Here is a 27,547-nt window from a genome sequence, read left to right on the forward strand (position 1 = left end):
GGATTCTGATTTGGTAATGTATGTACATAATTGCAACAAGGAAGGTGAAAGCATAAATTGCTACAGGCACCTGCACTCAATCCACTTTAAAAAGCAAATAGAAGAGCTCTAAAATTCCATATTTAACCCCTAAAATGTTTAAGACCCAATCCTGTGGGGAACAAAATATCTTTAAAATATATCTAAATAGCTAAATATTTTTAATAACTCGCTTTAAAAACCCAATGCAAAAGAACAAAAAAATCTCCACTGGATCTCTGATTCTCTAAAACACAGTTTAAGGATTTTACAACTCTTCCCCTTTAAAATTTAATCTGCATGTTTTTCACCAGTCACACAGTTTATTGTTCTGTCTAAAAGGCAGAAATGGCCCAGAGTCTATTTGTGTTGAGGACAACACCCAAATTAGTTCCAATATTTTTTTGGGAAGATTTGATTTTGCAAGTCTTCAAAGTGATCACTGCTGAGAAATATGGATGTCAGACAGAAATTATCCTCCATGTAGCACCTGGAATCTGAGTGCAGCAGGTGAAACCACATCACAGGAGTGAAACAGACAAGAATCAGGGAACTCAGTATCTCAACTAATTTCTGTTCATCTCCACCTGCACCCTCTGCACTGAGCCACATATTGTGGCCAAATACCAGTACTCAGGAGCTCTTTGAGGGAGCTGGGGTCAAGCACAATACAAATTTCCTTCAAATTTCTCTTCAAATTCTTCCCTATGAAACAAAAAAGTCCCACCCTGACCATTCTGCTCCTTTCATACACATAATAATTAACAGAGTTAATTTTAATCTCCCTTATTCTCTTCATTCTTTCAGAGCAAACTTGGGATTTGTAAACAAGTCAAGCAAAAAAGATGAAAATATGGACACTGGGAAACTTGGATTTAACTAACTGCATTGAGGACAGGATTTTCCACCCTTCAATTTATAGAGGATATTTATGAGATACAGCACAAAAACACAGTCATGCATTGGGTAAAGCTTAAAAAATAATAATAATAAAAAAACGCTTCAAAGCAGTTGGTATTAAGAAAGCTGGTACTTTGCTTCCCTCCTTGGCCTAAATATTTCTGGGAATTTTCTGAGCATAGATAAGACTCTGGTCTGGTGCAATTGGAACACAGCAGAAGATGTGCCCTTATAAGACAAACTTGAAAAATCATATAAAAACCAACCCAACTGAAGGAGGAACACAATTCCAAGTGCAACGATACTGATTTAAGAACAAACAATAGTTCTGTTAGAAACTGGCAGCATTCCCAATAATAATATTTAAACAAGCAAAGACAGAATACAATATGCACAGGCATACTCCAACTATTTTTAACTGACATATTACTGTATATTTTCTGAGAAAAGTTCAACGAGATTTGTCAAATAACTCAAGTCTGATGATTCAAACCTCTCTGCACAGAACAATGGCCTCCTTTTGCAGAGCTGCCTTTCTGTATCCCATTAAAAATGTGCTGAGGAGCTCCAGTCCCAGTGGCACCAACAGGAGCATCACACACATTGTCCTGCCCAGTCTCCTGTGACAAAAAGGGGGTTCAGTTACTGATGTGACATTCTGATTTTCACATTGGGGACAAGCTGCTTCCTGCCTGCCCATCCTCAGATATTTGGTTCTTCAGGGAGACACTTTTGTTTTCTTCAGGAAAAAAACCATCTCTGGTGACCAGCTTTGCTCCAGGGTCTGGAAGTTTTCAGGGAAGCTACTGAAGATTCAGAGCTGTGTCCCAACAAAAAATACCAGCAAAGCTCCCTGAGGTTTAACTCCTTGGCACCCAACTCATGGCATAATTGGAAATTTTTAGGCTGACACAGATTTTTAAGATCCGTCTGATACTTAAGGACGTCCAAGAGTTATGGCTCCATGCTGGGCTTTTCAAAGATTTCTTGATCTCCATGACCAAGTGAAAGCCATCAGTGCAACCCATGGATGAGATTAGATATGTTTTTAGGTCGCAAGCTAAAAGCTTGCTAATGCTTACAGGCATTCCTTGTCTAGAAATGTTTGTTAATTTGAACTCCCCTCCCTTGCTGGGTTTCTTTAATCTCCCAACCAGCTGTCTCCCATAAAAAGATATTTCTGTTTTTAGTTACAAATCTGTTTAGAGATAAAACTTGCTCATAAATACACAACTACATCCATGGTTGGGTTTTTGTTTTTGTTTTGGTTTTTTTGCTGACAGTAAAAAACCATTTCCAGATGAAAAATATTGAACTTTTTTTTTAGGGTCAGAACATGTTTCCTACTTGCTCAGAGTATGGTGCATGTGTAATAGATGCTCTCGATTTTAGGGCTGGCATGACACTGTGAAAGAACTCATTGAAACAGCCATTTTTGTCACCTTTTCAGATTTAGAGCTCATAAGATGGGATAAACAGAAGCTCTCTCAGAGACTGGCAGTATTTTCACCTGCAGAACACCCAAATATATGAAATGGACTCAGTGCAAACCCCCCCCCCCCCCCCCCCCCCAAGCCTCACAGCTTTTGCTTTTCTAATAACAACAAGCCTGGGAAATTTCTAACTTGCTTCTCTTCTCTTAATTTCTAGATTTCAACTAAATAAATGGTACCTATTTCTTATTTGTATATTCACCACAGATACATTAATCAGCACTCCTGGGACAATCTGAACACAATTAAGGGCTATGAGCCAGAACCTCTGGTTAAAACACACACATTCTGGAGGTTTTAAAGTATTTTCACTACAATGTGATAAGAGTTCTTTAATTTACCCATACCATATTCCTCTTAAAGCGACCTCCATCTTCTGAATAATTCTGGTTGCCACTAAAATGATTGCCAGGTATTTTATTAGGGATAAATTTAAATACTTCTCCTTGTAATTCAAGCCAAGTGTAAAGAAGCAATAGAATTCTGATGATGAATTTTAGTGCTGCAGAAAGTAACATTTCAGTGAAACCCCAGCAACAGTCTCAAAAATGCTTCTACCCATCACACTTCATACCTACAGGAAAACATCTACTATCCCAAACCTACACTTCCTCCACTACTAATGTCATCTACTAATTGAAACTCTGGAAATTTATCTTGCAGTATTAGTTTAGGATTTAGCCACGAATATTTCTGTATATATAATATTCCAGCACATCTTAATAATTAAAATACTATTTCAAATGTCTTTTCGTTAATATTTACTTTACTCCTGCTGCAGTTCAGCACACAATTCAGTAGAAAACTGATTAAAAATATAGTTGCATGAAATATATGAAAATTAAATTCTACTTGTCTCAAAATATCAAGATTTTATGGACAATGTGCCAAAACTCCATGTTATAGTGTAGAGTATAAATATTTACAATTGAGTTTATATATTAGCAGTTAAATGCTGTGGGATGTATTCATTGTCCCTCGTGAATTCCCATCTGAGGACACTCTGCAGTCAGTCAGTTCATTATTCCACAAAGTTATTTTATCTAAACTGTCTTCCATGGGAGGCCTGTATCATTTAGATGCTAAGGTGATATGTGCCTTATAAATGCCCTGGACTGATAAAGGTGACTGACAGGAGCTAAAAGAAGGCAGAAAACTAAAGATAAAAGAATCCTTCCCTGCTGTTCACCTCAGCAGTGTTTTCCAGGCACAGGAGTTCCCTTGGCTCCTGCCAAGGCCGGTCCTCCAGCTGTTCCATCACAGCTGGGGCTCCAGGGGCTTTCTTCTGTGCAAGGGGGACCAGCTCAGAGAGACAGAGCCAGGAACCAGGAACTTCAGCTCTGGAGGAGAGGCAAAATTACCTGAGGAAAGGATCACAGAGTGGTTTGGGTTGAAAAAGACCTTAAATCCCACCCATTCCACCCCCTGCCATGACAGGGACCCCTCCCAGTGTCCCAGGCTGCTCCAGCCCCAGTGTCCAGCCTGGCCTTGGGCACTGCCAGGGATCCAGGGGCAGCCACAGCTGCTCTGGGCACCCTGTGCCAGCCCTGCCCACCCTGCCAGGGAACAATTCTTAATACCCAATATCCCATCCAGCCCTGCCCTCTGCCACTGGGAGCCATCCCTGGCTCCTGGCGCTGCAGTCCCTCTTCAACTTCCTTCTGGAAGGAGCTGTGAGCTCTCCATAATCTTTCCTTCTCCAGGCTGAACAGCCCCAAACTTGGGAAACTGGAACCTTGGAAAGTTTGAGGTCTTCTTACAATCCACCTTCACACAAACCATGGAATAACTGTGGGATTGCCTTGTCTCAAAGAAGTCTTGAAAGCAACTGGAAGCTGAGCTGGTAGTCAGTAACAAGAAAAGAAATTCCACTGTCTCCCACCATCCCTCCAGTCCTACTGTGCTCACACCTAAACCAGAGCAGAGCCCTGGAACCCTCAGAGCTTCATCATAACAAGATTTTACCTGGTGCAGAATGAACCCTCCCATGAAAAAAACAAACATTGGCAAAATGCAGACTTTGCTGAAATTTATTTTTAAAGACAATAAACAACAACATGGAACTCCTCTGTGTCCCGTCTATAAACTAATTAAAGAACTTGTTACAGGGAGAATGAATATCACACCCAGGCCTGTGTGGCACAGCTGAAAAATGATCTGACAAACATGATGTCTCCAGAGGAATGAGCTGGCAGTTAAAGCAGACAGGTTAATACCCTTCCTACAGCCACAAGACACTCACTGCTCCCTTGGAGCTGCTGGGCCTTGAGACTAAAAGCTTTAGCCAATAAAAACCATTCAACCCAGGCAATAAAACAATGTCAGCCACAATAGACCAGATGACTCCAGATCAATACATGGTATTTCCTCTGGAAATCATGGCATAAGGACTTCAGTCTGAAAATATTTAGAAATGCAGAAGGGAAAGAAATAAAAAATAAAAAATAAAATTTAGTCAGGCTTGTATTTAAAGAACCCAATCCAGAGGGCAACAAGTAGAAGAGATTCATAGTGAAATGGCTCTCCAAATGCTAAAAAATATACAGAGACAGCTGTGGGGTGGAATGGACATGGATATGTCTTTGTAGGGCCAGTGGACTCATAGATTCACCCAGAGCTACACTTTGCCTTTAAATACATAGATACATATATATTAAATAACAATCCAGCAGATATTTGACAGAGTGTCTTCAGTTTTTATCTAGCATGCAGCAGGAAGAAAATTACTACTGAGAGCTGAAGCCAAGTAATTCCTCCCTGGGACTCAGGCACTGCAAACACAGAATCACTAGGCCAGTACTAGGCAAAACCACTTTGCCATGAAGCAAAACTCCCCCAGGAACTGAGTGTTCTGGGTTCCCTGTGCTGGCAGCACAGAGCTTTCTCTGCATGTGTGCCCCTCCACACCCCTGCACAGTCAGAAATGGAGATTTTTACCCCTCACCAGATCTCCATCACTGTGGGGATTTGCATGTTCCCAACTTCATTAGGATACTGCTGGGAGCCAAGAAAGCAGCCCTTTCTCAGGCTGCTCAAGGACAAGGAATTATAACAATGATTAAACACCTGCTGGAGATGTGATGTTTTGCAGAAAGCATGTTTTCAAAGAGGTGTTGCCTTCTTGGACCAGTGAGCCTTTTCTGTTTTGTATTGCACCAACTACCCTATATATAAGTGTAGAGTTTCTTGAAATAAAAATTCTCTTTCTGCTTCTCCATTGCACAAAGAACTATATTGCATTCTCCTTTCTTCTGCTCCTATATCCTTCCTGTCCCTGTTATTGCTGCAGACACGGGTGTTATATCCACACAGACATTTGAGCCTAGCTAGGCAACACCATGCTTTGTTTCTTTATGAAAAATAATAATAAAAAAATGATGTAAAACCATGATGAAAGCTTAATTCTTAACTGAATGACCCCTTTGACATCAAATTACTCTGATATTTCAATTCCTTGTGCCTTTACAAGGCAGCAGCTTTATCTCTCTCATTGTTAAAGGCCTTGGGAAGTAAGATCAGCCATCAAAGTAATAGAAAAAGCAATACAGAACGTATATAAAACTGAGCTGAATATCCTCAAACATTTCTCAGCAGGTTGGCAGTTACAAGATCAGGCACCTGGATAGTAAATTACTGGAGTTTGATTTGTGTGGCAGGTATTTTTGTGTGTGGTTGCCAAATTAGCAGAAACAATCCAAAAATTCCCCACAGTTACCGGTGTCCACTTTCTGTTTTTGAAATGTCATTGCAAGTTTACTTGGGAAGGAGCTTTGAAGGGCAGTTTTCCAGACCCAACTTAAATACATTTTCATGGGTCAATTTCTAAAGAATATTATTGTTTCTATTCTGAATTGTTTGACCTTCATGTTATGAAAATCAAAGTCATGCAAAGCCTTTTTTATATAAACTGAAATTAGGAAAATGTCATTTCTTACACTGGAAAGGGAGGTTCAGAGGCACACAAACACACATATACACACTGCATTTCAAATCCTAGCCAATTTTCTGTTCCAGTAAATAGGGGGAAAGGGAAGATTTATGGCAAGAATAGTTTCAATTTCTCTTTCCATGATTTGCTTTTTTTTTTTTTCTCCCTGTTATCCATGTATCAGAGAAAATATATTCAAGTAGAATAACCATAATAAAAAAAAACAAAACCCAACCAACCAACCAAAAAACCCCAGCTTTTTTGGAACAAATCTCCTGTAGCTCCTATCTGCTTTTTATTTTTTCTTTGTAGAAAAGGAATGGTTTGGGGGGGGTGGGGGGGGGGGAGAGGGTGTGTAATTAGAGCCCTCATTTTCAGCCCACAGGAGAAAGCAAGGTGAGGAATTTCTCCTGCTGAGAGAAAGCATCAGGTCAGGAAGAGGAGAAGACATGGGAGGAAAAATCCTCCCCCATGCCACCTGACCCCTCCTTGTGGAATCTGAAAGATTTTGTTCTTCTGAGTCTCCAAGTCAATAGATGCAAGAACATAATGACCAGATGACCTTAATGAGCAATAAAACACTTGCACTGTTTTTCCTGTCACTAATACCACAAACCCTTCATGCTTTGGTGTCCTCTCCCTCCCTCTGGCACTGCTTGTCTTGAAGTGTAACTAAGGTCACCTTTATTAAAGACAGTTTCTGCCTATTTCTAGTTGGAAAATCAGAATTCAGCCAATGCATTTAAAGATCCCACTGCTGCTGTTTGTTCTGCTCCTACAGCCACAGACAGGTCAGACAGAATGACACATAGAGAGAGAGGGGAGCACTAATATCTCCCAAAGTAGAGGTGAAGACAGGCAGGTATTTCAGGATGGCACTGCTACCTCACAGTGCACATGGCTCTATCATTAAACCAGGCAAATGATTTATAACTATAGATTTTAGCCTGTTTTTTAAAGTATTTTAAATGCCTATTGATTTGCAAGGCAGCATGACTGGAAATTGTGCTGACCTTGGGAAGGCTGAGAAGGCAGAAATTTTCGTGTTTTTACCAAATGAGCTGCAATAGTTCCAGAAGCATTCCATGAAACTGAGAGAGCCCCTGAAGCCTTGCATCACCCTGGGAATATATCCCAGACCTGCACAGTGTCCATCCACTGGAGCTTTAGGAGGGAAGGGCTGGTGATATGTCCAAGGAGACAGAAAAAGTGATTAGTGGTGGAGAAGGGAAGGTGGAGAAAGAAGTGTCCCTTCTTAGAAGGAGGTTCTTGTTTCCATTGGCTGGATTAAAGGCCAAGGCTTGGATATGAGAGTTCAAAAGCACTCAGAGGACTGCAAAATTAGGGATGAGAAATGCATAAAATTCCAAACAAATGCTGGTAAGGCTTTTGTACCCTGAACCATCTCATATATTCTGTCAAAAAAGTATTTATTGAAAGACAAAAAGGAGTTTTAAAATAGATTATTGAAACTATTTTTGCAGCCTGTGCCCAGAAGACCCTGTTTTCCAGTGAGTGCCAAGATTGAGGGCTCAGAGGGAGAGGAAAAAAAAGTGAACCAATAAATTCAGCTTTGCTTTTGTGAGTAAGGCACCCCCTCCCAACCCCATGCTGATAAACCTTTTCTGCCTCTCTCTCGCATGTTCCCCCTCTCCCTCAATTTTAATTTGAGTTTTTCCCACCTCATATGTAGCATATGCAGAATCCACGATGGTGCTGGGAATAAAGGTTTCATTAGCACTCATTTGGGATGCAGCAGAACTCCCTACTGATTTCACAACATGGGAGTGAGGGAGCCATTCCAAATACCTCCTGCTGAAACATTTGTAATGCAACCAGCGCTCTCCCACTTTGCCTTTCACTCCCATCCCCTCTCCACCCACACATGCTGCCTGCCCCATTGCAAACTCAATTTTCTGTGCTTCCTAAGACCTGAATAAACAGACCACAGCCATAAAAATGTGCATGCAGTCCCTGTGTCTTCATGGAGATTAATATAATTTTAACTCCTCTGCTTTGGTGGAGTTTTGGTGATGGTTTGGGAGAAAAAAACTAGAATGACTTTACTTTAAAAAAGAATTGATAACCCCCATCTTAATTTAAATGACCTTTCAAATTATTGGGGGGTTGCTTTTTTTTTCCTCATAGAAATCCTGTTGAAAGCTCTTGCAAGAATTTAGTTAACATTTTCCTTTTAAATATCACACACATTCTGAGGAATCTGTATATTAGAAAAAGTTTCTCCTACAAAAAAGCTGAAAATTTTAGCATTTTAGCAAGATGCAATTGTGGGTCTTTACTTTGCTTGCCATGGAAATGAGAAGGAAATGTGTATTTATTTTAGCTAATAGGTAAGTAAAAGTCTCAGGATCATGTCTTTGAATGAATCTGTCATTTTAAAGTTAGGTACTATACATAGTCCCTAATGGTACTGCAGGAACTGTACTGTTATGAAAAGCTATTAGGAAGAGGAGAAAACTTTTGGGTGGAATGCAGTGTTAATGAGAGCTCATTATGTTATTGCAAATTTTGACATAGTGCATGTTTTTCTTACAGCCTCAGCTTCCCCAAGCAAGGCAAGCCTTAGTTCTCTAAAAAGGTAAAATAAAATTATCCTTCCCCTCTGCCTCCAAAAATAAAAGCGGAATAAAAGGTTCCATAATTTAGATCCCTATTACCTGAAACTACCCTAATTACTCAGGATAAAGAAATTTATGAATTCTAAAAGATTTGACTGGCAAAACAAAGAATATTTAATACTTGTCACCCTGAAGAGTGGTGGGGAACTGCCTTTCAGGGAAGATGGATCTGCCACTCCCTGGCTCCAACCCTCTGGCACTGCTTTGCCAACAGGAGCCACGAGCCTCATTTGTTCAGTGTTTGCTTTTGCAGCTTTACCTACTGCAGGAAACATGAGACCATTACTTCTTCTGAGTTCCAAACTAACAGTGATTTAAGAATGGGAGCTATTTTTATTAGTCTGGGACAGTTTCTTAATGACATGATTTATAGAGGTTATTTTGGAAGGGTAGAAAAATGTACAGACCTTTGTGCATGGAGGCACTGCCTGTGAGGAGTTCTGTGGTCACACCAAGAAGATGGGCCTTTCCCACCAATTCAGTTATAATTTGAAGCATCTTAAATAAAAAGGGTGAGTTTTCCTTATTCTTCTTAACTTTTCCAGTATTAGACAGCATTGGAGCAATCCAGATTTCCTCTTCCATTCAAGTGACTGCTTGAAATTGCTGCATGAAAGGGTGACAAAATTGTGAACAAAATGAAAATGATACTGAGATTACATTGCCCAATCTACATGTTTGTCTATCGTGAGCCCTTATGGAAAATCAAATTAGAAGTATAATAATAATAATTTTTTAAAATGTATGCAAAAAGACCTACAAGCAACCAAACAGGTGGTGTCCCATCTAAGACATGTCTTTGAAAGAGACTGGGCTCCTCTTATAACTTCCCAGAAAAAATATTTTAGATTCTTTTGAGAAGAATACACACCATTTCTGCTCCTGGATGACTAAAGTAAACTGTTTCATTATTACAGCAGGAGCATCACAGTGACACAGTCAAGAGTCTATAAAATCTGATAAAAAGTCTATTCTTCCCTGTCTTACAGCTGGACCAGAAATGAAATCAAGTCTGAATTGCAGCTTACAATAGAATTTTTCTGCCTATTTGTATTCTTTAGCATATTTTACAGTCTTTTTTCCACCAGAAAATTAGAAGTGATTTAGTCCATTTCTCTTTTCTTTCAATATTCAATTTAAGGCATTCTTGTGTGCATAACTCCGGCACGAGTTTGTTTTGCAAACTTAAATTCGCTACTCTGTACATTCTAAATTTAGTCTAATTACTGTTGCTGTTGAGCAGATAATGCCCAACACAGAAAAGTGCCAGAGCAGCTCTGGATGTGCCTCTGTGTGTGCAGAGGTGAACCCAGCAGCAGAAACTAGCTGGATTCCATTGCAGAATTACAAACACATTTCCTGCTTTGTCTGTGTTTGGAATGCAGCCCCTTGCTGCAATGCACTGACAAAGCACGCACAGCTGAGAAAAAGCTGGGAAATTCATTCTGCCTTTTACAGGGTCTAAAACAGGAGGAGTCTAATTCTAACTGGTCTTTTTGGACACCACCTAAATCAATAAGGAATGGCAATAGGAGCAATCCATACTTGTTCTCATCAGCCTTTACTCCTGCTGCTTATTTCTGGTGCCCTTCAGCAAGGAAATAAAAAAATATTTTTGCTTGTAAAGTTCTGTTTGTATTGCAAGTCCTTGGGAGGGGATTTGAAATTTGACATTTCCTAAATTGAAATTCCTTCCTTCCTTCTTTCCTTCCTTCCTTCCTTCCTTCCTTCCTTCCTTCCTTCCTTCCTTCCTTCCTTCCTTCCTTCCTTCCTTCCTTCCTTCCTTCCTTCCTTCCTTCCTTCCTTCCTTCCTTCCTTCCTTCCTTCCTTCCTTCCTTCCTTCCTTCCTTCCTTCCTTCCTTCCTTCCTTCCTTCCTTCCTTCCTTCCTTCCTTCCTTCCTTCCTTCCTTCCTTCCTTCCTTCCTTCCTTCCTTCCTTCCTTCCTTCCTTCCTTCCTTCCTTCCTTCCTTCCTTCCTTCCTTCCTTCCTTCCTTCCTTCCTTCCTTCCTTCCTTCCTTCCTTCCTTCCTTCCTTCCTTCCTTCCTTCCTTCCTTCCTTCCTTCCTTCCTTCCTTCCTTCCTTCCTTCCTTCCTTCCTTCCTTCCTTCCTTCCTTCCTTCCTTCCTTCCTTCCTTCCTTCCTTCCTTCCTTCCTTCCTTCCTTCCTTCCTTCCTTCCTTCCTTCCTTCCTTCCTTCCTTCCTTCCTTCCTTCCTTCCTTCCTTCCTTCCTTCCTTCCTTCCTTCCTTCCTTCCTTCCTTCCTTCCTTCCTTCCTTCCTTCCTTCCTTCCTTCCTTCCTTCCTTCCTTCCTTCCTTCCTTCCTTCCTTCCTTCCTTCCTTCCTTCCTTCCTTCCTTCCTTCCTTCCTTCCTTCCTTCCTTCCTTCCTTCCTTCCTTCCTTCCTTCCTTCCTTCCTTCCTTCCTTCCTTCCTTCCTTCCTTCCTTCCTTCCTTCCTTCCTTCCTTCCTTCCTTCCTTCCTTCCTTCCTTCCTTCCTTCCTTCCTTCCTTCCTTCCTTCCTTCCTTCCTTCCTTCCTTCCTTCCTTCCTTCCTTCCTTCCTTCCTTCCTTCCTTCCTTCCTTCCTTCCTTCCTTCCTTCCTTCCTTCCTTCCTTCCTTCCTTCCTTCCTTCCTTCCTTCCTTCCTTCCTTCCTTCCTTCCTTCCTTCCTTCCTTCCTTCCTTCCTTCCTTCCTTCCTTCCTTCCTTCCTTCCTTCCTTCCTTCCTTCCTTCCTTCCTTCCTTCCTCTCCTTCCTTCCTCCCCTCCCTTCCTCCCTCCCTCCCTCCCTCCCTCCCTCCCTTCCGCCCTCCCTCCTCCCTCCCTTCCTCCCTTCCCTCCCTTCCTCCCTTCCTCCCTTCCTCCCTCCCTCCCTCCCTTCCCTTTCCTCCCCCTCCCCTTCCCTCCCTTCCCTCCCTTCCTCCCTTCCTCCCTCCACCTAGCACTCCCCTTCCTCCCTCCCCTTCCCCCTCGCCTCCCTCCCTCCCTTCCTCCCTCCCTTCCTTCCTGGAATCCTTCCTTCCTTCCTGGAATCCTTCCTTCCTTCCTGGAATCCTTCCTGGAATCCTTCCTTCCTGGAATCCTTCCTGGAATCCTTCCTTCCTGGAATCCTTCTTTCCTGGAATCCTTCCTTCCTTCCTGGAATCCTTCCTTCCTTCCTTCCTTCCTTCCTTCCTTCCTTCCTTCCTGGAATCCTTCCTGGAATCCTTCCTTCCTGGAATCCTTCCTTCCTGGAATCCTTCCTTCCTTCCTTCCTGGAATCCTTCCTTCCTTCCTTCCTTCCTTCCTGGAATCCTTCCTTCCTTCCTTCCTTCCTGGAATCCTTCCTTCCTTCCTGGAATCCTTCCTTCCTGGAATCCTTCCTTCCTGGAATCCTTCCTTCCTTCCTGGAATCCTTCCTTCCTTCCTTCCTTCCTTCCTTCCTTCCTTCCTGGAATCCTTCCTGGAATCCTTCCTTCCTGGAATCCTTCCTGGAATCCTTCCTGGAATCCTTCCTGGAATCCTTCCTTCCTGGAATCCTTCCTTCCTTCCTTCCTTCCTGGAATCCTTCCTTCCTTCCTGGAATCCTTCCTTCCTTCCTTCCTGGAATCCTTCCTTCCTCCTTCCTTCCTTCCTTCCTGGAATCCTTCCTTCCTGGAATCCTTCCTTCCTTCCTGGAATCCTTCCTTCCTGGAATCCTTCCTTCCTTCCTTCCTGGAATCCTTCCTTCCTGGAATCCTTCCTTCCTTCCTGGAATCCTTCCTTCCTGGAATCCTTCCTTCCTGGAATCCTTCCTTTATGGAATCTTTCCTTCCTTCCTTCCTGGAATCCTTCTATCCTGGAATCCTTCCTTCCTTCCTGGAATCCTTCCTTCCTTTCTTCCTTCCTGGAATCCTTCCTGGAATCCTTCCTTCCTGGAATCCTTCCTTCCTTCCTGGAATCCTTCCTTCCTTCCTGGAATCCTTCCTGGAATCCTTCCTTCCTTCCTGGAATCCTTCCTGGAATCCTTCCTGGAATCCTTCCTTCCTGGAATCCTTCCTTCCTGGAATCCTTCCTGGAATCCTTCCTTCCTTCCTGGAATCCTTCCTTCCTGGAATCCTTCCTTCCTTCCTGGAATCCTTCCTGGAATCCTTCCTGGAATCCTTCCTGGAATCCTTCCTGGAATTCTTCCTTCCTTCCTGGAATTCTTCCTTCCTGGAATCCTTCCTTCCTTCCTGGAATCCTTCCTTCCTTCCTGGAATCCTTCCTGGAATCCTTCCTTCCTTCCTGGAATTTTTCCTTCCTGGAATCCTTCCTTCCTGGAATCTTTCCTTCCTTCCTGGAATCCTTCCTTCCTTCCTTCCTGGAATCCTTCCTTCCTGGAATCCTTCCTTCCTGGAATCCTTCCTTCCTTCCTTCCTGGAATCCTTCCTGGAATCCTTCCTTCCTTTCTGGAATACTTCCTTCCTGGAATCCTTCCTTCCTTCCTTCCTGGAATCCTTCCTTCCTTCCTTCCTGGAATCCTTCCTTCCTTCCTGGAATCCTTCCTTCCTTCCTGGAATCCTTCCTTCCTGGAATCCTTCCTTCCTTCCTGGAATCCTTCCTTCCTGGAATCCTTCCTTCCTTCCTTCCTGGAATCCTTCCTTCCTGGAATCCTTCCTTCCTTCCTGGAATCCTTCCTTCCTTCCTGGAATCCTTCCTTCCTGCAATCCTTCCTTCCTGGAATCCTTCCTTCCTTCCTTCCTTCCTGGAATCCTTCCTTCCTTCCTGGAATCCTTCCTGGAATCCTTCCTTCCTGGAATCTTTCCTTCCTTCCTGGAATCTTTCCTTCCTGGAATTCTTCCTTCCTTTCCTGGAATTCTTTCCTGAAATCCTTCCTTTCCTTCCTGGAATCCTTCACCCTCCCTCCCTCCCTAAATGTAAATCATCCCATTGGGATTCAGGAGATGATCCAGCTCAGTGTCCTCTCTGGATACAGATTTTTTCCACGTAGATGTAGGACCTGCTGGTGCAACCAAGAAAAATCAAACCCCAAAATCAAACCCAAGCAAAGTACCCATGAAATGCTTTGAGTAAATGAGTTTTCAGAATGCCAGACAAGAATTGCCCTGTCAGGACTCTCTTCAAAGTGGTGTCACAGAGCTGGCACCCAGCTGTTCCCTTCAGTGGCTCTGCCAGGCCTGCAGAGGCAGCAGGAATTCCATCCCTGGTGCTGGGAACGCCAGGCATGCTCCCCCCACAGAAACAGAGACTGGGAGGGAAACAGCCCCCACCACAGCAAAACACTCCAGTGCACACCCTCAGGGACACAAACACCCGGGACACGTTAACTCGTGATGCTTCAACCACTCCTGAAGGGTATTGTAAAAAGCCTCTCTCAACCCAGAGCCATTTCCTGGTCCTGCTCCTTTTTCTTTTCCTCCACTGCAGCAATAACAGCTCATTTTGAAACTGAAGATCCAGTTTAGCACAATTGCACTAAGCTCATCCCGTGCTGGAAAAATAAGAGCCCAGTGTTTTCTCAGAGGGTCAGCGAATTCCAGGTCAAAGCCAGGCAAAGCTACAAGAGGTACACAGGGTCTGGTGCCACCAGAAGCAGAAACATGAGGCCTCCAATACCTCACACATTATATTCTGTTAAAGAAAGATGCATTAATTTGAAGGAAATATCTTGATTATATTTCAGTGCAAACACAACAAAATTCTTATTTGCATAGCCTACAGTATATACTAGCACACATTTACTTAAATAAACATTACCTTTTAGCACAATTTTTCTTCATTTATATGTTTTTTCCCATGAATAAGCAGAGATGACAACAAAATAAGTGACTAATTTGACTTCAAGCCCATTTGCTTTGATGATAAAATACAGTGCTGTAGGTATTAGCCCGCTTCACCTATGCTAATATATTTTTAAAATATATTTTCAAAATATCTCAGATGTACCTTGTCTAACTCTGAAAGCTGCTCTTTATTTCCAAGTAGCTGCTTACAAATAATCAAACTCTATTTTGGATGCTGTAGAGTAACTGTAAAACTCTTGGGTTTTTTCTAGGCTCAGAGTTTGATTTATAGCTCTGCAGGCTGGTGGAAGCCCCGTTCTGCCCATCCATCACACGTCAGGGCAGCCCTGGGAGCATTCCCTGGCACTGGAGGGAAAGCCAGGTGTGAGCTGCCATCCTGCAGGGGGGCAGGGCAGCACAGCCACGCCGTGCCCTCCTTCCAGGCACCAGTTCCCTGCATTCAGGGATGATCCTCACCTCCTCATTAATAACCAAGACTGCTGTGATGAGGAGGATTTAAGGAACTCCCACATATTGATGTGCTACAGAATTTCAGCCTAAAAATGGAAAGCATGGAGAAGAACAAAAAGTGCCAAACTAGAATGAAAACAATATATAAGTCAGCAAAGTTTCTGCTGCTAAATTCACTCGGTTTGTACTTTGATTTATGTCAAGCTTCAAAATGATGCCCGCAAACGTGGAATTATTGAAAATCACAGAATAATTTGGGATGGAAGGGACCTTAAAGATCTTCCCCTTCCACCCCTGCCATGTACAAGGACCCCTCCCAGTGTCCCAGGCTGCTCCAGCCCCAGTGTCCAGCCTGGCCTTGGGCACTGCCAGGGATCCAGGGGCAGCCACAGCTGCTCTGGGCACCCTGTGCCAGCCCTGCCCACCCTGCCAGGGAACAATTCCTAATTCCCAATATCCCATCCAGCCCTGCTCTCTTTCCCTGTCCCATAGGAGCCAGAAATCCTAATTCACAACACTGCTTGGAGCAGATGAGAAGAAAATCCAGCCCAGCAGCACCCCTTGTACTTTGCCCACACAATTAATGTGAGCTAATCCCTGAGGTTTAGGGACAATCACTGGCTGGATGATCACTAACTCTGATCCAGAAAATTGTGCATTTGCTCAAATTGTAGGAGTCAATCCCAGCTCCTGTGAACATTAACACACTGCATAACACACAAAATAAATGATGTGTTCTCCCACCACAGTCACTGCTATTATGCTTTGTCTGTACCAAAAGCTTCAAACACAGCTTTCTCTCATTTGTATTGCATGCAGGCAGGGCATTGTAGTAAAGAGTTCTTGACATAAGGATTAAAAGTGAGCTGGAGAGGAATGCAGAAATTTCTTCTGCAGAGAATTCTGGGTTTCTAAATGCCTTAATGTGCCTTTATTTCCTTCAGAGAGAAACCACAGGAATGAGTGTGAAATACTTGCATATCTCTGAAAGCAGAAACTCCCCAAATTTCATACCAGAAAGATACAGATGAGTGTTGTGTTGGCATGGCTCAGTGTTTTGTCATAAACTCACATTTTCACTTTCCCTATGGCCATCCTCTGGGCAACCTGGGGTTTGTCTTAATCATTAAAGAGATGATCTGCAGATTGCATCCCCTTCTTCTGCACATGTCTCTTCTGATCTCAGAACAAATTTATCAGCAGTAAACTCCTATGTCACACTATTCCTCAAATAAATACAATTATTCACTCTGGAACCACGAATCTGTATTAAAATATAACCAGTTGAAGATCACTATTTCTTTTTCTTCCACTACAACTGTAGATTTCTTGGGATAGGGGAATATGAAGAAAAAAAATATTCCAGGGTATTTCTATATTTCACAGAATCATAGAATTGTTGGGGTGGGAAGGGACCTCAAATCCCACCCAGTGCCACCCCTGCCATGCAGGGACCCCTCCCAGTGTCCCAGGCTGCTCCAGCCCCAGTGTCCAGCCTGGCCTTGGGCACTGCCAGGGATCCAGGGGCAGCCACAGCTGCTCTGGGCACCCTGTGCCAGCCCTGCCCACCCTGCCAGGGAACAATTCCTAATTCCCAATATCCCATCCAGCCCTGCCCTCTGCCACTGGAGCCATTCCCTGGCTCCTGGCACCCCAGATTTTGTAAATAGTCTCTCTCAGTTTTCTTTAGCCAGATGTGTCAGGGATTCTGCCTTGCCTGGCTGATAGAGAGGAAAACCTCAGGCCATGGCAATGAAACAGTGCAGAGCAGAAACTAAAACTGGCTCCAGAAGAGCCTGGCCCAAGTTTTCAGAAAAAAAGTCCTAATCCTGAACCCCCACATTTTCAACAGAAAAGAGAATAAATTTTGAAAAAGTAACTAATTTGGGCAGTTCCATAAAGACTCCACCTGTTTCCAGCATAAGGAGCACCAGTGGCACAGGGATTGCTCTGCAGAAGGATGGCAGTGAGGCCTCCTTAAACAGGTAAATCCAACTGTCAGCCAGGGTCACACCCCAGGGGAAAGCCACCAGCACCATCAGAAAGGTAAAGAAACACTTAATCTGCCAGTCAGAACGGAGAAAACCTCTCCAGCTGCACTTCCTCTGCCCCAAAGAGATTTTGGGCCACGTTCAGTGAACAGGCAGAGGCGATTGCCTCAGTCACCCCGTGGTCAATCTGACCAGATCATTGGTCACCCCATGCTGAGTCTGACCAGGCCATGGTCACCCTGTGGTCAGTCTGACCAGTCCATCACCCCATGCTCAGTCTGACCAGGCCATTGGTCACCCCGTGGTCAGCCTGACCAGGCCATGGTCACCCTGTGGTCAGTCTGACCAGGCCATTGGTCACCCCGTGGTCAGTCTGACCAGGCCATTGGTCACCCTGTGGTCAGTCCCCAGGCCATGGTCACCCCATGGTCAGTCTGACCAGGCCATTGGTCACCCTGTGGTCAGTCCCCAGGCCTGCACACTGCTCACCTCCCAAAGGCTCACACCTTGGTCAGCAAGCTCAGGGTAATTCTAACCATTCCACCAGGCTGAGGCTTTTATATCTGTTAAATAAATGTTTTAAGGGATAGAAAAATATATTCCATGAGCTAGAGATTCACTGAATGTGCTATGATGGTATATAGTGCACTTAGGCCCAGACTAAAATAAAAGAGGAATAATTGGTCTCTTGTCCATATTTAAGGTAAAAAAGTGCCTGGATTTCCAGAAGCGTAGAGCTCAGATCACTCAGAGTGAATTCAGAAAGTGCTGAGCAATTTTGAAAATGAGGACAAGCATTTTTTCAGCCTAAATGTGAATAAAATCAAATCCAAGGCTGCATTTCTCTGAAAATCCTACTGCCCTGTATTTGTTTTTCACTTATCTTCTGATTTTACATCCATACCCAGGAAAAAGTCTACTGTTTCCTGCCTCCATCCTGCTTTTTACAGATTCTTTTCCTGGTGGAAACTGAGTATCAATATAAGTCAGCCTCTCAAAGCTGTAAACTGAGTAAAAATCTGTAACCATACTATGGGAGCTCACTCTTTTCTACCTAAAATACAGCTTGGATTTTGTTAAAAAAAAAAAAAAAAAAAAAAGTTATGAAGTCATGATAAAAGCAGGGTGTTCATATGAAATATACACACCCAGTAGTTACAGTTCAAAATTTAATTACTCAGTTTTCCATTGGGAAGCACATCCTATTCTCCCTGCCTCTATGCTTGGTATTTACTGCTAAAGGAAAAGATTAATTCCTGCAATAAAGAATCAATAACATTATAGTTGCAACATATTTTCACTCTGAATTTAGACCCACATGGCTCACCAAGGAGTCTGAAGGGCTGCTTCCAGTCCTCTGAGGTGAGAATTCTAGAAACTTCAGCTTGCAATTAATAATTTCAGCTGAACAGGCACAATAAGTGAGAACTCCACAGCTTTTTAAGTTTGCCTGACTATAATGACTTTATAATTGTTGGAAATAAAGATTTGTCTACATGGCAGATGAATATGCAGCCTTGCTGTGTTTCACAAACTGTCAACATATTTTATATAATCTCCTAAGGACCTTTAAATGCATAGCTTGAGGGGGAAAGCTGCAGCTCTCCAAGCTGTCTGTGCTCAGAGCACATTCCCCTCTCCTTTCCAACTAAAGATGAAAATCAGAGCAGAAATTTCCCTCTGCCCCTTTTCAGAGCATAAATTTTTGTCTTACAGTATTATCAGAACCGCCCTCAGTTATCAAGTCCTGTAAAAATCCTCCACAAGCAAAGGAACCAGTGACTAATTTATATTCTTTTATGGAGACAATATCATGGACATAGGGCTGGGCTCCATGGCTGTGCTCTCTGCAGGCACAGGAGCCCCTGGCACCACCTCACCCCCCAGTCCTGGTCCAACCAGGCACATTTCTCACACAAAACCATGGATCTGAAATGCTACATAAGCCCATTGCTTTTACATGTTCTTCAGCATCTCCTCATGTTTGCTTACAAAACCTTCATGCTCGTATTTAAATTTAATTAAGAATGCAAATTACACACACACCTTGCTAGTCAGGAACACACAGGTTCCTATTTCCTGATCTGACTTCCCTCAGGAGGGTGGAGCAGAACATTAAAAGTACCCCAAGAATTCAGCAGGGAATGGAAATTACATTGGATGGAAGTGAAAGGACACTTACAACGATGGAATGATCAAACCACATTATTTCACATCTGGAAGTGCAACAACTTAACATCAAACTGATTGGAATTTCCAGGTTTTGTCCCACAGAAAATTATCATTTTTCAACCCCTCCCCAATGGAATAAGAAGGTAAAATATCAAGTCATTACAGAATCAAATATTAATAGTGAAATGTCAGGTCTAGTATGGAATCACTGACACGAGGGGCACTGCCCTGAACTCCAGAGTCTGGATTTGCTCTGGTCAAGGACCTGGGAATGTTTCTCCAAGCTCATGTAGCACCAAGGATTACTCAGATAACAAAGGCATCTCATGAGGTGCTGGACAATCACAAATCTTGGAGTGTGAAGAGTTTAGAAAGAAAACACAAATACTATACGGTCCTGAAGCAAACTGGTAATGTGTGTTTTTTTCACTACAGCTCAAGATACATATAATTACTTTTAAACATTCTGAAATCCAAAGTGACAAGCATTGTTCAATACAAACTAGAAAGCTTATATCACCCTCTTAAAAATGTAATTTTACCATTATAAAGAATTACCATTATAAAGAATATTATTCCAAATTACAGCAAGAACATGACAGATATTATGCTTGGGGAACGATTAGAACTATTCAAGCACCTTGGTTATTATGAAATAACCAGTAATGTTCCTGATACTTGATCTAATTAAAAAATTGCATTTAAGAGAATGTATCTAAGAGAAATTAGTGTTGTAAGAGTGCAAGTATAAAACCTATATTTGTTTCAATTGAACTACTTATTTAGCAACTAAACATTCACAGGTTGAAGCTATTTGCTCAAAAATTCTAAAGATATTTAATTTGTGAGTGATTTAAACACCTTTGCTGCTCAATATGGTTGTCGATCTCTACCAGGGCCTGTAGATTGCAATTAAAAATATATTGATCTATAATAACTTTATTAAGGTTGCTAATATTAAAGTGGGATTTGGGTTTAGAATGTCAGGTAGGATTTTGAGAGGGGTTGAAGGGGAGAAGAGGAAGAAAAATTGTATAAAGACAGATGATAAAACAATATTAAATTAAATACAAAATTCACTGGTGATAAGTGAACTTCACCAAGCTCAGAGTTGCAGTTTGGGCATTCTGGAGCTTATCTAGGCTTATCAGAAACAGCTAAATCCTCTGGGTCTGCAGAACTGAGCTGAAATCTTGCAAGAGCTCTGCTTCTGCTTAGAAACACTTCACAGACATTATTTCATTGCATTTCAACATTTTAATTATCACTCTGATTGGGACTTGGTAGGCTTATGAAAGTGAAAAGAAAAATGAGGTTGCTGTTTTTAGAACTTCCATAAAGATTCCTCAGTCAAAGTTCAAATTATCTTCAAAAAAACCCCAACCCACATGTAATTTTGGGATTGGATCTCAGAGGAAATGCCGGGGTTTGTTTGCTTTTTGGATTTTTTTTTTTTTGTAGCTCCATTTATTATCCAGACCTAGTCAAACTAATGAATCGTGGAAAGGGATATTAATTTTAGAACTCATCTAGCATTGTTCTGGGATCTGCTGGAAATGTCATCAATAATAGAGAACATTTCTAGTGTGAAGGCAGCTTGTCAACAAGATGACTGAGTCCTGCACTTTTAAATTGGTTATTTTAGCTCACATAAGTTCTTATTGACATGGATATATCTGAAACAATCCTCCCAGACACAGTCATGAGCTTTGGCAAGTTCTGAAGCCAAGATAAACTGTTGAGCTACATATTTCCAAAGGTCAATATTATTTATCTCCTTCAAGAGAGGAGCCAGTAGTGAGCAGGAGACTCCAGAAATGGGTGTCCTGGACATAGGAACACAAGCTACCCAAGAAGACATCTTTGCATTTGTTCAAAGCCAATGCTTTGAACAGAAATTTTAGTTATTTTTTAATGCTCCTCTTTGTTGCTGAAGGGATTTCTCTGGGATAAACAGGGCTTCTCAAGCACAGCTTTTGGAGCAGACTTTGAAAGCCCAGAGCTCTGCTGAGGCACAGTCCTGCTTCATCAGGCTCTGCAGGAGAGACCTGGACCTGCCCTGTCCCTGCCAGCACTGCCTCTTGCAGGAATTCTCTGTCCAGAGAGACACCCAAGTCCTGCTGGCAGACACAAAGCCCTCTCATTTGGAGGCTCTTTCATGAAAATCTTTAGTACTCATCTTGCCTTTCACATCTTCTCCCCACGAAAAGGAAGAACAAACATTGTGGGTTCATGGTGAGATTTCATTTAGCAGCTGCCTCAACACTCTCTCAAGCCAACAGAAAGTTTCCACTGACCTTGGCACACTTTGTTGGGTTGTTTTATTTCTTCTGCAGCACAACAGAGTTTTACAGGGAATGGTGGAAGAGTCACTTTTGTTATAAGTCTTTAAAAAGACACAGCAAAGACTGAGGTGTAACTATTAATTCCTAAGTCTGATATATTCTGCAATCTTTTGTGCACTTTGTTATCTACACACAAGAGCACAACTGCAAAACTTTGTCTGTCACCTGCCACTAACTTTAACTGGCTTCATGCCAATGCCTTCAGGTGCCCTAACAAGTGGATAAACCTCAGTACTTTCCTGTCCCAAGCTCGGTCAGTGGAAGCCTGAAGGAAGGGACCAGTCCACTCAAAACACTCCTAACACTCCCAATGCAAAATGAACTTCTTTACTGCCCGATTCCACCAACTGCTCTTGGGGTTATCACAGAATCCCGGAATAGTTTGGGTTGGAAGGCATCTTAAAGCTCATCTCATTCCACCATGGCCTGAAATACTTCCAGGTTGCAGCTTCTTTGGGAAACCTGTCCCAGTATTCTAGAGAGGAGAAGCAAAACTAAAAGAATTTTTAGACACAAGGGGATAATTTTAGGAAGCAGTCTTACCATGAATATCTTGGTAATCAGTACCCCAATGACCAACCTCATGATACAAAATCCAGGGCTGATTTCAAACCACAGCACCAAGCACTAGGTCAGAAAGTTCTGACACCTTCACTGCTCAGTACAGGAGAAACCCCTGAACTGATCTGCACTTATGTGCAGGTGCTTCAACGTTCCCTCTTCCAGCCCTTTTCTGGCAATGAAGCTCAGCCAGAACTCTGAGGTCACTCTGGCATGCAAAAACAATTCACATAAAATTATCATTACATTTTAAAGAAGACAAGTGGTTGTACAGAACTGTGCTTTCTGTAGAAACCCACAAGGCACAGAACATGGGCTGAAATGTCCCACTCTGAGCAACTCATTCCTGATCCTATTCAGTTTTCAAGATACTGATTATATATTAGGCTAAAAACTCAAACCCAGTGGACTTTCTGGCTATGAAGATTTGCAAACAGCATGTTAATTTCAGATGTACGTTTCTTTTTCCTTATTAAAAGACAACTCTTGCCGTGATGTGAGTGACATCAGACATTTATTTCCGAGTCACAACCAGGTGGTGTTTTCCCCCATATGAGGCAATTGTGGGAGGAGTATTTTACTTCTATATGTGTTTATATATATATATATGCATATGTATAAGTATATACACAGGATATACAGGCATATATATGTATGCATATGTAATGTATGCATACATATTGTACTTAGGAATAAATACATAAAAATTAATGTCATATCACAAAGTGAAGTTCACCTGGGGGTGAACCCCTGGGGGTTGGGTCAGCCCTGAGATCTGTCCTTGCTGGGGCTGAGCAGCTAGAGCAGCCCTGGGAGAGGCCTGGGGAGCTGTGGGGCAGAGCTGGGACCCCAAACCCCCCTGCCCTGGGCTGAGCCAGTGTGGGCAGCAGGGCAGGGGGATTCTGCCCCTCTGCCCCCAGGTGAGACCCTGAGCACCTGCAGAGCTGCCCCAGCCCTGGGCCAGCCCAGCCAGGAGCTGGAGCTGCTGCAGAGAGCCCAGAGGAGGCACAGGATGAGCAGAGGTTGGAGCAGCTCTGCTGGAGGAAAGGCTGGCACAGCTGGCATTGCTCACCTGGAGAGGAGAAGCTTTGGGCTGAGCTCAGGGGGGCCCTGCAGGGCCTGAAGGACCTGCAGGAAAGATGGAGAGAGACAATTGGCAAGGGCTGGAGGGACAGGAGCCAGGGAATGGCTCCAGTGGCAGAGGGCAGGGCTGGATGGGATATTGGGAATTAGGAATTGTTCCCTGGTAGGGTGGGCAGGGCTGGCACAGGGTGCCCAGAGCAGCTGTGGCTGCCCCTGGATCCCTGGCAGTGCCCAAGACCACGCTGGACACTGGGGCTGGAGAAGCCTGGGACAGGCTGGGCTTTGGGTGGGCTTTAAAGCCCCTTCCCACTCCACCCATTCTGTGACTGTGGCGTCACTGGAAAGCCAAGCACTGAAAGCCACACTTTGTCTGTCAAGCAGAGCCCTGCAGGAGTGTGAGCAGGCTCAGGACTGCCCTGCAGCAGCCCAGTGAAGGCTGCCCTGGAGACACTTTCTGTAGGAGTGGAGGTAATCCTGCTTCTATATTAACTTCATCTTTAGCCTTTCTCAAGCAGACTCTGGGATTGCTTTGGCAGGCTAAATTTTTTTCACTTAATATCTTCACAGGAGGAATACTGTTCCAGAAGTACCAAACTGAAACCACCAAATAGATTTCACACTGGGTTGGACCACCAATTAGATGGAAAGTTCAGCCCCATGGCACAAGTTTAGTGCTTTATTCATTCTCTTGTATCTATTATTTATCAGTGAGGAGAGACTGAAGAAGAAATGGAAAGAGAGCAAAATCCTGAAGTTTAATGCAAAGTCTTAATCTTTCAGATATGGGAGCTGAAAAGAAGCTGAAATGATGGACTGAAATGTGGTCAGTCACTTCACTGCAGCCCTCACTGGACATCAGGGTGAGAAGAAACTCCTTTTCCCTCTGAGGATTTCATAACTAGAGGCACAAGAAAAATGAATTAGTGCTTTCTCAAGGAAGCATGGGCTACTGAAGAGACAGTGGGGCAAAACTGAACTTCGAAAGACTTGTTAGGCAGAAAATCAATCTTCTTTTTACCTTATCTTAAAAAAGACCTTGTGAAAAAATAAGCAAAATCAGTTTAGTTTGAAAGCTCCCTCGCCTGGGAGAAGCAGGTCAGGGAAGAAGCAACAGACAGGAACGAAGTGCAGCTTTCAGTCTGAAGAGAGAAAAACCCCTGTGCAGAGCCAATGACACCTCACTGTTAATATTCAAAACTATATTAAAGGACTAAGATTCCAATTAAAAAATCCAGGGTGCCAATGCCTGAACCTATTGCTCTCACTCTGTTAGAGAAACAGCCTGAATATTCCACTGGCTGGGAGTGTGAAATCCTCTCACTCACTGGAGTGAAGCTCTGTGCACTGCTCCCCTGATAACCAAAGCATGGAGCTCCCAGTATAGCCCCACAGTATCCTTCAGTTCCTTTGGGATGCTTAGCTCATGATGGACATCCTGAATTATACATGGAAGCAAATGGAAACACATCCCAGTCCTCCAGCTGGTGCAGTGCATCCACATCAAACCAGCCCCACCATGCACATTGGCAGCCTTGCTTGGCATGGAGTGGACTCCAAACACATTTCCATGTTGAGAGCAGCAAGGCAATTGGACTTGTCCTAAGGAAGCCATGGATCCAGATGCAGAGGGGGAGATTTAATGGAGGGATGTGTAATTACTTTGCTGCATGCAAATGATGGCACATTTCCCCCCAGGCTACAGCTGCTGGCTATCTAATCTCAGCCACAGGGCAGGTACATAAATCCACTGTCCTGTTCCCCAGACTCCCTGGGAGAAGCATGTAACCTTTTTTTAACTCCCTTAGCACAGCTTTTCTCCAAATAAATCTAGTCCAATGGTTAGAGTCAGCCCAGATTTTAGTATGCAAACATCTCTTCATCTGAGATGAATTCTAATTCCTACCCAGCACTTCGATCCCTCCACCCACAAAAAAGTTTACTGCCCTCCCCATCTGGCTCTGGAAGCACAAACCATCTCAAATGAAAAAAGTTCTCGGTGATCTTTCAGCACCATAAGGAGCCCTGGATACCAGAGTCGTTCTGGATGATAGGAATATGTGTTTGTCACCCAGAGAGGGATCTGGCTATTCATTCTTCTTGAGAAGCTACATCCATGTATGTATGCAATCCCTTCTGAGCTCACCAGGAATAACAGCAAACCAGAGAGTGACTGTGGTTTAATGCATGGCAATCCATATGTTTGATCTGAGGAGACAATCAGTGAACCTCCTCTACTTCTTTTCTTGATCTGGATGCATTTACTTTGTACCTCACACTCTCTACAAGTCCCTAGGAGAGCTTGTCACGCCCTACCAATATTAAGAGTCATTCTTTCCCCTAGGATTCAGAGTTCAGACTTGAAGATTCTCTTTGGAGTAACATCCTCACACATAAAAGTCTTGTTCTTCAGCTGCAGGAGCACTTCTGCCGTGTTTCAGTTCCTCTCACATGATTTAACCAAAAGCACTCCAACTTTTTTACTTCTTAAAAAGAACCAAATTTTCAGCCATTTTTCTTCTGGCTGCCTGCAGGCTGCTCCTGCCTCTGAGGTAAGCATTGTGGCAGAACATCACACCATGAGAAACTCCCAGTTCTCTGCAAGAACAGAACTCCTACAAAGCTCTCCTCACTCACCTTTACTCCTCAGCCGTTTAAGTCCTCACCTGTAAGCCAGTCAAGATATGGATTAGGAATTTCCGGCCTGATTGAGTGCCTAATCCCCTTCACTCCATAGCGTCTGGGGATGAATTGAATCCTGAATCACCACTGAGTGTGGAAAAGGCAAAGTTGCTGGGATCTGACAGTTTTCCCCCCAAATTTTGTGAGACAAAGTTAGTTATTTTTTTTAGAGTGTATCCTGAAGACACATTCCTTGAGCCCTGTAAGTCAACCACCTGGAGAAGCTTAAGACATAAATATATGGCTCTGGAAGAACACAGGAACTGCCACACATGTGGTCCCCAGCCTTCAAAAAAATTAAATCTTGGTTGTTGTTACGAATTGCAGTGTTGTATTTACGAGGGGATATTGATCTCAATTTTCTCTCCTTCACATTGAAATAATGCAATTGCTTACTTCACTATGGGAAATCAGGGGACTTTAAATCCTTTTGAAGAATAGCTGTGAAGTCTTCAGTTTTACATAGTATTAATCAGGCCTGAAGGCAAGTGACAGGAAGCCAATAGTGGAGTTTTAAAATGAGGAGGGAAAAGCTGAAAGCCTCAGATTCTCTGCTGGAGCATCAGTGATACATTTACACCCATGTTCTGGACAGGAGTGGAGTAAAAAAGCCACTGGGAATGCAAAAATATAATTTCCCACGGATCCACCTGGAGTAAATCCCGGCAGGAAGACAAGGAAAATCAGTGTTTCTGATGACAGCCTGATAGGAAATAGGCCAGGAAGATGTCCTGCCCTGCTCAGAGCCTGGAGGAGGGAGCCTACATCAAGGGAATTGTGGAAGTTTCAAATGGAAGGAAGGCAGAGCAATGAGATCTTCTGCTGATTCACAGGTCCATGTGGGCTCAGGGACTTTAACCCTGGAATTGCAGAAGGGGCTGTTTCTTATATGCCTTGGTGTGCTCCATATCTGCCCAGCTTCTCAGAGCTCCACAGGCAGCACAGTCCTATGAGGTTGCACAGAGGAAAGACATCCTTATCACCTAACTCAGGGAGGTGTTGTGTCAGAAGATAGGAAATGTACCAAATTTATTGCTGCCATTAGCATTTTCACATTGCATTAGCAAACAGCGCTGGCAAGGAGCAGAAAAACATGAAATTCATTACAACCTTCTGGGTTTGGAATACTGGGAAGTGGAAATATAATGGATCCTGCAAGGAAGGGAGCAAAATTTGCTTCCTGAGACCCACAGACACCTCAAACAGGGTGAGCAGGACAGTGGAATTTTTTAGACATTCAACTATCATGAAGATCACAAGTCAGCTTTGAATTTCCAAATCATCAACAAAACTCCAAGGATTCTTTCTCTATGATATGTAGCAGCTGCAGTGGAGGTTTCTCATGCCCTTTAACTGGTTTTCTGGGGGAAAGAATGAGCATATGTGCTCTGATAGTGTGCTGAGAGAGCCGCAGCACCATCAAGAGCTGACGCTGCAGAACACTTCCCATCATTTATTTAAAGTGGTCTGAAAAATCTTTTGAAAGCATATTCCATTCTCCGAGCTCCAGCTGTGAAGATACTTATCACAG

The sequence above is a fragment of the Erithacus rubecula genome (assembly GCF_903797595.1).
Source record: "Erithacus rubecula genome assembly, chromosome: 12".
NCBI classification, from domain to species: Eukaryota; Metazoa; Chordata; class Aves; order Passeriformes; family Muscicapidae; genus Erithacus; species Erithacus rubecula.